This window comes from Callorhinus ursinus, unplaced genomic scaffold, assembly GCF_003265705.2.
Source record: "Callorhinus ursinus isolate GAN/ISIS: 27379988/994484 unplaced genomic scaffold, GSC_fseal_2.0 scaffold1, whole genome shotgun sequence".
In the NCBI taxonomy this organism is placed as follows: domain Eukaryota; kingdom Metazoa; phylum Chordata; class Mammalia; order Carnivora; family Otariidae; genus Callorhinus; species Callorhinus ursinus.
In genome coordinates this window covers 56,644,877-56,655,120 of record NW_027397063.1, presented here as the reverse complement: position 1 = coordinate 56,655,120, position 10,244 = coordinate 56,644,877, and the positions used below count along the sequence as shown (strand labels likewise).

At 44.8% G+C, this 10,244-nt stretch overlaps 1 long non-coding RNA gene across 1 annotated transcript in view; it reads right to left on the bottom strand.

Annotated features, from left to right (window-relative positions):
- LOC141373010 (uncharacterized) overlaps positions 1-8,076 on the bottom strand; it is a 16,226-nt gene extending 8,150 nt beyond the window's left edge. The window contains exons 1-3 of the long non-coding RNA XR_012378624.1: positions 7,954-8,076; positions 7,699-7,813; positions 148-257 (exon numbers count right to left, since the gene is read on the bottom strand). This is a non-coding gene — a long non-coding RNA (uncharacterized lncRNA). The remainder of the gene's footprint in view (positions 1-147; positions 258-7,698; positions 7,814-7,953) is intronic.
- Between the last annotated feature and the right edge of the window lie 2,168 nt (positions 8,077-10,244).

Genomic DNA, 10,244 nt, shown 5'->3' with positions numbered 1-10,244 from the left:
AGGAAGGAAGGAAGGAAGGAAGGAAGGAAGGAAGGAAGGAAGGAAGGAAGGAAGGAAGGAAGGAAGGAAGGAAGGAAGGAAGGAAGGAAGGAAGGAAGGAAGGAAGAAAAAGGAAAAAACGGGTGGGCAACGCTCAGGAAGACTTACGTAATCTGATTCCACTTTGGACACAGATGATGACATTCTGCAAAGCGGCCAGCAGGGGGAGCTCAGGCAGTGTGTCAGAACGCCAGCGCCCAGGTTGCCTGGAGCCAAAACTGCGGACAAAAAAACAATGAACCTTTGTGGTTTCTCTTGGATTCTTAATCCAGGGAGGCTCAGTGCAGGAGGGCGGGATCCTCATCCTAGGGAACTCAGCTAGCATCTCACAGGACACTGACTTAATAGGTCTCTTTTTGTCTCCCCCGCCCCACTCTCCCCCAAATTGTTTTCTTGGTGTTAGAGTCTACCTCTAATCTCTTTTCTCAAGCTCTCTCAGTATCTCTCTGTATGTCTTTTTGTAATTCTGCTTTTCTCTGAATCTGTTTCTGTCTGTGCTTCTTTCTTGTTATTTCTCTGTGTCATCCTAGGCCCACTTCGTATAAATGAAAAATAAATGGAAATGAACCTATCCATAGACTGAGCTCTGAAGGATTTCAAGATCTTGCCAAAACTAATACTTCGAATAAAATGTATGCTGTGCAGCAGAAGTGGCTAATTCTGCCACCACTTAGCTGTGCAGTCACGTCTTTCATGTCTATTCTCCTGTCTCTGTCCTCCAGGCCTGCTGCCCATGCCACACTAGTCTCCCCACTGCCAATTGGTTGCTGCCAAGCTGCTGCCCACCTCCCCCAAGCCATTGACCTCCAGTAGTTGTCTCCCTCCCTGACCAGCAGGACAAGATCCTGTCCAGGTCCTTTAGAGAAGATGCCCACACCAGAATAGTTGTACCTCTCATGACACAGTATTTTGTTTCTTAAGTAAGGCCCAGTCCCCTCATTTCCAGAATGCACCGGAACTCTCGTGGGATCAGGGGTTGAGGGGCTCCAGGGGAGAAATGGAGGCACTCAGCCTTGCACTCCACCTGAAACCTCTTATTATCCAACGTTCAGGTGCTTAGCTGGATCTGGTCCCCTCGGCCAGAGTATCTTCGTTCTTGGTGACTTTCTCTCGGGGATCTTCCTTATGGCCTTCCTTCCAGACTGACCCGTGGGGACCTCTAGTTTATCACATAATCGGTATATACCTGAACTTATGGGAGATTAAATTCTCTTTTCTGGGCTTTTGAGCCCTGGAGAATTAAGAAATGCAACTGAGCATGTGTTCTGAGGTTCTAGAACATCCCATGACAGTCAAGAAGCAGCCCAGGCATTTGATGGAAGGCAGCTTTGCCTGTGGCCCACAGAGGCATACAGATCGCTGCTGGGCAGTGGTGCTCAGCAGAAGCTGTTTCAGTTCCAGCCGCAAATACTGTGACGATGGTAGTGGTGGTGATGCATCCTCCTCATTCCTACATTTTATGGTCCCTACCTCTAAATCTATTCTGTTCTATCCAAGCTCTCATTATTTTTCAGATCCTAATCATATGTGTCCCTGAGAGGCAGGTTCTAATATTCGATCTGCTAGGACATGATACTCTTCAGTCTTGGCACTTTAACTTTCTTTAAGCCTCCTGGATTCAAGGAAGGTAGTGGTACTATGATCTGATCACAGTTGTCCCTGCCCTGCTCAATACTTAGCAACTATCATTATTTCCTAGTTCCAGAACCTGTTTGGATGAAGTTGAAGACCAAAGTAGGGGGTGAGGGGAAAGACAGGCAATGCAATGCAATCCATCATTTAAAGACATTTACCACTTGCTTGCCCTTGCTTGGCCCTGGCCATACAGTGTCTGAACAAGACACAGGGCCTGTCCTCAGGGAGCAAGTGCTTCTATTGGAGGAACCTGCTGTGTCTCCGAACCAGAATGAAAATGGAACTGCTGCGGAAAAACCCAGCACTGCAAAGTGCTAACATCATCAGGCAGGTTGCCTCTGCAGTGCAATCTATAATCTCCGTGACTTTCAGAACCAAAAGAATTGCTATATGGCTTTCTAAATTAAGCTTTGCATTACTTTGGAAATTAACAAAGCATTCCTTCCCACAGACACTGTTCCCAAATTAAACACTTTGTGCTTGTACAGCTGTTCGAATGTCGGTGAATTGAAGATGAAAAGGTTCTTAGCAAGGGAAGAGAGGTGGGTGCCTAGGAAGGAGAGAAGAGCATGCGGGGGAGTTCTTGGAGGGCAAGCTGGGGGTCAGGTAGCAGAGATTCTAGAACTGTTGGAGAAGTTTATGATCCAGTTAATGAGTACATAAAATGTTTTTTAAATTATCAGGTCTAGATAAGTGTAGATTAAGGGGGCCCATTATGATCAAGTATTTAAAGGCATACTCTTAAGTGGAACACTTGAAGTTTTCCACTAATCAGTCGGAGCCAGAGGAAACAGAGGAAATAAACATAAACGGCCAAGGTGGTATTTTAAGGTCCCTGTGAGGCCCACTTTTCAAGATTTGACAGCAGTCAAATACTAGAATGTGTCACAGAGGATGGCCGGGCACTCTCCTCTGGGGCTATTTATTGAAAGAATAGAGCCCTTGGGGTCTGCAGTGTTGCAGGTGATAGCCAGTGTGGAGACAGAGGCATGTCCTGGATGAGCTGGCTCCCCAGGTTCTCTTCTAGACTGGCAAAGAGGAGAACTCATCTAGGATTAGAGGCCTTTCACAGCAGCTGGAGAGAAATGGACAGATGAGAAGGCCCACAGTCCCCACTGGCCCACCTCCCACCTCCTTGCCAGAGCCCCTTCCGTTAAGCTGCCACTATGTCATTTGTTTCATGAACTTGTCCTAGATCTTCACTTGCAAAGATGTGAGCCATCTTGGCAAACAGTTTTTTAGAAAGCCCTTGCTCACAAAAATTCTGTCTGCAGTATTTGGATTGGCTACCAGGCCTCTCATTTTCCACACAAGTTGTTCCCAACTTATCTCTGGGTTTCTTCCAGAAGGGAATGAATTATTTGCTGGTGATGTAACTTGAAACCCAGATTCCCTTTGGAAACCATTTTCATAGAGGTTTTGAAGTGGGGACTGAAGCAGAAGAGAATGAAGAGGTTAAAAAAAAAAAAAAAAAAAAAAAAAAGACAATCCAGACTTAGCCAGATAGGATTTTCCATGCAACTGAGGGAGCAAGAGGCCCTGTCTTCAGCAGACGAGGCCAGAGGGCTCGCAGAGGCGGAGAGCTGTGCTGGGCGCTGGCTGCCTGGCTCCCCTGCGGCTCCAGGGCAGAGTCTTGGCTGTGCCTTGGACCAGCTATTTATCCCTGGGCCACTTACCCTGTCTGGGTCCCAATCGCATTGTCTGCAAGAGGAGAATATCCATGCAAACATCTCCAAGTTTCCATAAACTATGTTCTGTCATTTTGTATGGCCTTGTGGGTTGGTTTTAAAGATTTATGGTTTAGAAAGCACTTTCAGACACTTGTCTTATTTGATCCTCACAATTATGCTCTGAGGGAGGTAGGACAGAAACCATTTTCCTCATTTTAGAGATGAAGAAACTGAGGATCAGGGCGGTTAGGATCAGGGCGATCTGTGTGATTGCACAGAAATCAGGTGGAAAGGCAGATTCCAGCTTAGGTCTTCCAACTTGAGCTCAGTTATTCATCCTTATGAGGGGTCTAGTGTGCCTTTAAAATCAGATAACTATGAATCCTCTCTCCAGAAAGATGGACTTGGGATTTTTAGATGTTTAAGCTCAACATAGATACCAGGTAAAATTCCCCTACTTTAGGCCACCCTTACGAATTCTTGCAAATGTATGTATGCCTTGCTTCTCTGACCAGATTGCAAGCTCCCTGGAGGTTCAGGCCATGTGTTTTCTCCTCTCTTCCACTCCCTCCAGCAACTGTCACAGAGCCAAGCACCTAGCCGGGGTTGTTGCATTGCCAGGAAGAGGTAAGGCAAAGTAAAGAGTGCAAAATAAGTAAGTGGGACAGATGTCCATTTCCACATTTGACCACTTGTCCTACAAGAACTGATATCCTTGTACATGTTCTGCCCTAGGCAGTCCTCTGCCTGCCACACTATTCCCCAAATCCTAGAACACAGCACAGTTTCCCAAGGTGGCAGCAGCAATATCGTCCTCCTTGACATGATTTTCCAGGCACAAGATGGGCTCAGAGGCATGAAGAGACATGACCACAGTGATCTCACACCCCAGGAGCCTGATGTAAGTAAAGAAGGCAGACTGGCTACCTTAGCTGGAGAGGTAGAGGTGAATCTGTGGGAGGGGCTATCATGAGCTTAAGTTGAGAGGGAGGGGTGGTACTGAAGCAGGAACAGCCAGGAGCATCTGAGGAAAGCTGCTGAGGACATCTGGGTGACTGGAAGGAGAGAGCGCCATCTTGCAGTGGGAGGGGTGCATCAGTAAGGGAAATGCATCAGTAAGGCTGAGCCAAGGCCAGTGTAGGTTCTCTGACCACTTGTGCACATGTGTCACCAAGCCTCAGTGCAGTCTTGCTTCATCTCCCTAGAACTTTACCCTCATTAGCTACCGTGACTCCAGTCCTTTCACCAGAACTACAAGGAGGAAACAATGATAATCCAAAGGCAAGGACAATTGACCAGATAAACAGAGATGGCTCCAATTTAACACCTTTGCCCCATTATTACCCTGCCATCTCTTTGTTATCCTGTATCTCAAGTCCTTATTTTCCCAGATTTGGTGGAGAAGGAAAAGGATCCCAAGACTGTTGTAAGCAGGGCCACTCCCAATAAATGAGACCATCCCGTACCCTAGGGACTGACTCAGTTGAGCTTCACTGGTCAGAAGAATCTGAATTTCTGACAAAGGAAGTCTCTGTACATAACAAGAACTAGTAGATAACAACAACTCTACTATAAGAAGAATTCTAGGGTGATAGAATATTAGAGAGAACTGGGACCCTAGAGCTTACATATTGATCCAACACCTTCATTGACAGATGAGGGGACTTAAGAGTGTGGCAATGACATCGGTGTCCAGGCCACCCAGAAAGTTGGTGAAAGAATCTGCACTAGAACCCAGAAGTCTTGATCTAATACCACCCTAGCCCTTCTCCTATCTTACCTACCCCAGCCTTTTTAAATGCCAAAGGTTTTCAGCCAGGGGCAACTCTGAGTAACCAAGGAAGGAAGGAAGGAAGGTCTGAATTTGTGAAACTTCTTTGTGGGAACTACTGTTCTTTAGGAGACCTTTTTATGTTGCAGCCAGCCCTGGAGACTCTGTTCCTGCCTCCCTGCATCCTGCAGAGAGAGAAAGAACAGAAGTTTCTGTTCTAAAAGCCCTTCTGGCTGCCAAGCCTGCCCCCTCTGGCCAAATACAGTACCTGATCTCATCCCAGTGGATCTCCACCCAACAGACAGTTCTGCTACCGCCTCCTGGAGTGGAGGGGGTGATGCCCTGTCAGGTACAAGGTGCACGTGGAGCATCTTGCACAGACACTTCATAAATGTTCAACAAGTAAATAACTAAGGTTCCAACTCTTCTATACTCCCTCCAGTTCACCACTTCCAAAAGCATCCAACAAACTTGCCTTCAACCTCTGGATCAAATCAAGTCAAATAAACAGACATTAATTGAGGTATTCCTTGGAAAAGCAATGTACAGGTGCTGAGCTCTGTACAAAGACATGTCCGAGTCCCTGCCTTCAAAGGACTCACAGGCTAACAGGGGGAGACATGGTGATATTACATTTTAAGTTAATATCACAGGGTAACAATACAAGAAGTGCCATGAAGCAACAAATGACCATTTGCAAAATTACTAGAGTAGATAATCTGTGCATTGGTACACAGAAAAAAAGGACGCTGGGAACTGAACAGTCCAGGGAAGTTTGTGGAAAAGGAAAGATCTCATCAGGACTTTGAAGGATGGGTAGAATTTAGAGGAGTGGAGAGAAGGAAAGAGCATTCCAGAAATTGGTAACTGTGAAAAGATACAAAAAAATAGAAAAATGCAAGTGTGCTGAGGGTAGTGAGTAATGCTAATTGCAATAGTAGATGATGCTTATCATGTATCAGATGCTATTCTCAGCAGCTAACATTTATTAGTTCTCTTGATTCTCATGCAGTTCAAATTATTACTACTATTATCACATTTTTACAGTCGAGGAGACTGTGTCATAGAGAGGTTTTAAGTAACTTATCTGAGGCCACAGCTGGTAAGTGACTGAGCTGGAATCTGAGCCCAGAGGCTACACATTCAGCCACTGCTTCTCTCACTGTGGCTGGAAGAGTTGATTTTTTGGAAAGGTGTGTTGGGGGCAGATCACAGAGGATCTGGAATACTATATTACAAACTTGGACTTGGTTTTATGGGCAGTGGGAAATCATCAAAAGTTTCTGAGCGGGGAAGTGGATCTGCATTCAGGGTTTTAAACTGAGACATACACAGGAGGGAAATACTAAGGATGCCTTCATATTTTTAAAAAGCACAAAGAAGTATATTAGCACGTAGATAAAGATGTCCTTCCTTTTCATAGAGAGCCCTGTCCGGAGTTACTTCCAGTGGGCTCCTACACCTTAAACTACTAGGGGATCAAATCCCTGGTTGGTGGTACTGAGGAAACAAGCAAAATGTAAACAGCCCTGAAAGCTATCCAGGCACATCCTCACCAGCTAAGGGCCGAGACAGCCTTAGAGGATCGTATTTACAGGGAGATAGGAGACATCAGATCAAGAGAGAGTGGAGAAGAGTGGAGGGAAGAAGATATCAGACAGCAAGTGAGAGGTCAGCAAAATGAGTTGGGACCTTTGGTGTGCAATTCAGCAATATCTTAAGCATGATAGAATCAAAGCTTCTGGAAGAGGAAAACTTATTGTCAGCTATCTCACTTATTATTTCATAATAGCAGATCATTTCTTTAGTCCCTTCCCTCTTTACAGGTTAAAATGGAAAATCTTTTTTCATTCACAGAATGCTTTTATTTCTCTCTCTCTCTTTCAGGACTCAATTTTGCTAATTCATTCTATCAAGCACTGTAATGTTCTCATGACTATCCACTCTAATGAATGTGGGACAGATCGAGTAATAAGAACTTTGAAAGGGTGGTGATTGAAGTAAAAGCATCTTTTTATATTTTCCAGGAACTGTATGTACAAAGAAGCCTGCTCAGGCCAATAGAGTAAAAACATTAGATAATTTGATTTCTGAGCACAGATTAGATAATTGTCTTGGATGGGACTTTGGGAATGGTCATAGGAGATGAGGCATCATCCTGTTGGGAGGGTCTTCAGGGAATATTGGGTTTATGTGAGTGTCGTTTGGCTTCTGAGTCACAAAGCATGGGTTGTAGGGCTGGCCTTAGTCCAGGCTCCAGGCAAAATTATGTACTTATCCTTGTAAATTATGGTATACAGTATAACCATCACCTTGACTTATGGCCACACCTTCATGACCCCACTTTTGGAAATGGACTCCAAATCTGAGTTCCAGGCAGCCATTTTATGTCTGACCACAGGAAGCTGACAAATAAATGATGTGGGGGTGGGTGAAATGGTTTGTGAATGCCCCAGTCTTGTTCTCATGAACAGGTATTTTTGTTTAAAGAATGAACTGATTAGTTTGTGTTTAAGTGAGGGCAAAAAGCACTCTAATGTAAGAAAATCAAATGCTGTATAGACATCCCCTCTCCAATCATACGTGAGGTGTTGATAATCTGTGACTGCTGGTCTTTCCTTCTTTTGCCATCTTCTCAGCTGCTATTATTTGAGAAGACTGAAGCCCATGCCTGATGCTGAGTCACTTCTGGTTGGTGCTGTGTGTAAAGGGTTTGGAAATAAGTCACGATTCCCAGACCCAAGTCCTAGGAACCAAGTTATTACTTCCAGGTTCCTATATTGACCCCAAATCCTTCCCTTTCAGCCAGGCCTGGGATAACTGCTCCCCAGAACTAACCTGGGTACTGGTGTGGCTCCAGAGCCAAAGTTCTTTCTCTGTTGGCCCTTCCCTATATGTTAGCCCAAATCCCAGAGGTGAACTGTTACTCTGGTTTCCTCTCCTAAGTTCTTAATTCTTGTCCTCCCTAGAATTCTGCATCTCCTTCTAGAACTAGATACTCTACCCACCTTTCATCCATCCTTGTCCCTTCTCCCCACTAGCTCGGGGTTTCTGTGATGCCCGGTCATGGAATGATTGTGCCTTGGGACAGGGCACGTTTGTCTTATTGGAGCCTCATGATTGATTTCTGTTGACTTAATTCAGTGTGTCTCAACATGAGTGGAACCACCTCTGGGGCATGTATTGGAAACTCAAGGGGGCATTTTTTTGATTGCCACAGTTTTTGGGAGGGGCGCTAGTGGCATTTAGTGACAGGGAAGTCAGGATGCTATTCTCTCTATGCACCACAGGCACCTTAATCAAGAAATGTTGTGTGTCCTGGGTAACCTTCAAAACTCACACTGGATGTTTGTGTGGGAAAACCCGTTTATAATTATCTGGGTGTAGAACTCAATCCCATTTTACTTGGAAATACAATTACTTTTGCATAGTTTTAATATACATGGAATTTTCCATAAATGCTCTCTGAGCATTTTTAAGGGAAGTAAAGATTGTGCTGTGTTTGGTTCAGAACTTTACCAGCAGTAGTCACGACCTCAGAAAAGCACCTCACTGTCAGTGACATCGTTCTTGGTATTTGAGTTGCCAGTACACCTGTCTCTGTCTACATTTGTCTCTGTCACATCCACTCTGATCTCAAAGCAATGGACTACTTCATTCTATCTTCTAGTTAGTCATCCCCAAGCATTCATATACTCCAATACATAGTATTTTATCACAAATTATTCCTCTTCCACCAGTATTTTTCTTTATTTTTATAGTTAGGACATTATATTAAAAATACGTGTATAGTGGTTTATTATCTATGAATTTCTTTTCAGAATAGTAAATGGAACTTAACAAAACATTCATTTAAAATTAGGTCATTGGCTTTCCATGCTACCCAGGGAGGGGTCCATACAGCATTGTTCTGTGTTCCCGTGGCAACTTAAAGAGAAACTTATGCAATGTCTGCAGACCTTGATGTCCTGCAAATGAAGGAGGATGTCATCAAATTCCTTGCAACAGGAACAAACTTAGGTGGCACCAACTTTGACATCCAAATGGAACAGTACATCTACAAAAGGAAAAGTGATGACGTCTACATCAAAAATCTGAAGAGAACCTGGGAGAAACTTCTGCTGGCAGCTCATGCCATTGTTGCCATTGAAAACCCTGCTGATGTCAATGTCATATCATCTGGGAATACTAACCAGTGAGCTGTGCTGAAGTTTGCTGCTGCTACTGGAGCCACTCCTATTGCTGGCTGCTTCACTCCTGGAACCTTTGCTAACCAGATTCAGGCAGCCTTCCAGGAGACTTCTGGTGGTTACTGATCCCAGGGCTGACCACCAGCCTCTCGCAGAGGTTCTTATGTTAACCTGCCTACTATCACTCTGTGTAACACAGACTCTCTACTGCGCTATGTGCACATTGCCATCCCTTGCAACAACAAGGGAACTCATTCAGTGGGTCTGATGTGGATGCTGGCCCGGGAAGTTCTGTGCATGTGTGGCACCATTTTGAGGTCGTGCCTGATTTCTACTTCTACAGAGATCCTGAAGAAATTGAAAAGGAAGAGCAGGCTATTGCTGAAAAGGCTGTGATGAAGGAGGAATTTCAGGGTGAATGGACTACTCCAGCTCCCGAGTTCACCGCTACTCAACCTGAGGTCGCAGACTGGTCTGCAAGTGTGCAGGTGCCCTTTGTGCGTATTCAGCAGTTCCCTACTGAAAACTGGAGTGCCCAGCTGACCCCCGAAGACTGGTCTGCAGCTCCCACTGCTCAGACCGCTGAATGGGTAGGAACAACCACTTACGTGGTCTTAAGCTGCCCCTCCACAAAGGCAAACAAAATGGAAATAAAGTTGAAGGAAAATAAACAGTTTCTTAAAAATAAATCAGGTCATTGGGTCTAATCAGATTAAGAATCCTTCGCCTATCTGGATATTGTAGTACTATCTGTTGAAGGCAAGAAAGGACTGAGGATGAGGTCAGTGCCTTCCCAGGAGAAGGCTGTTGCTGCCTATTAAGAGGTCTCATGTAGTATCCCTTTGAGAAACTGATCACTTTCCAAATTTTATTGTTTATCCTCATCAGGAACTCAGAAGTTTTCAGAATTCAAGATCGCTTGAATCAGGCAAATCCATA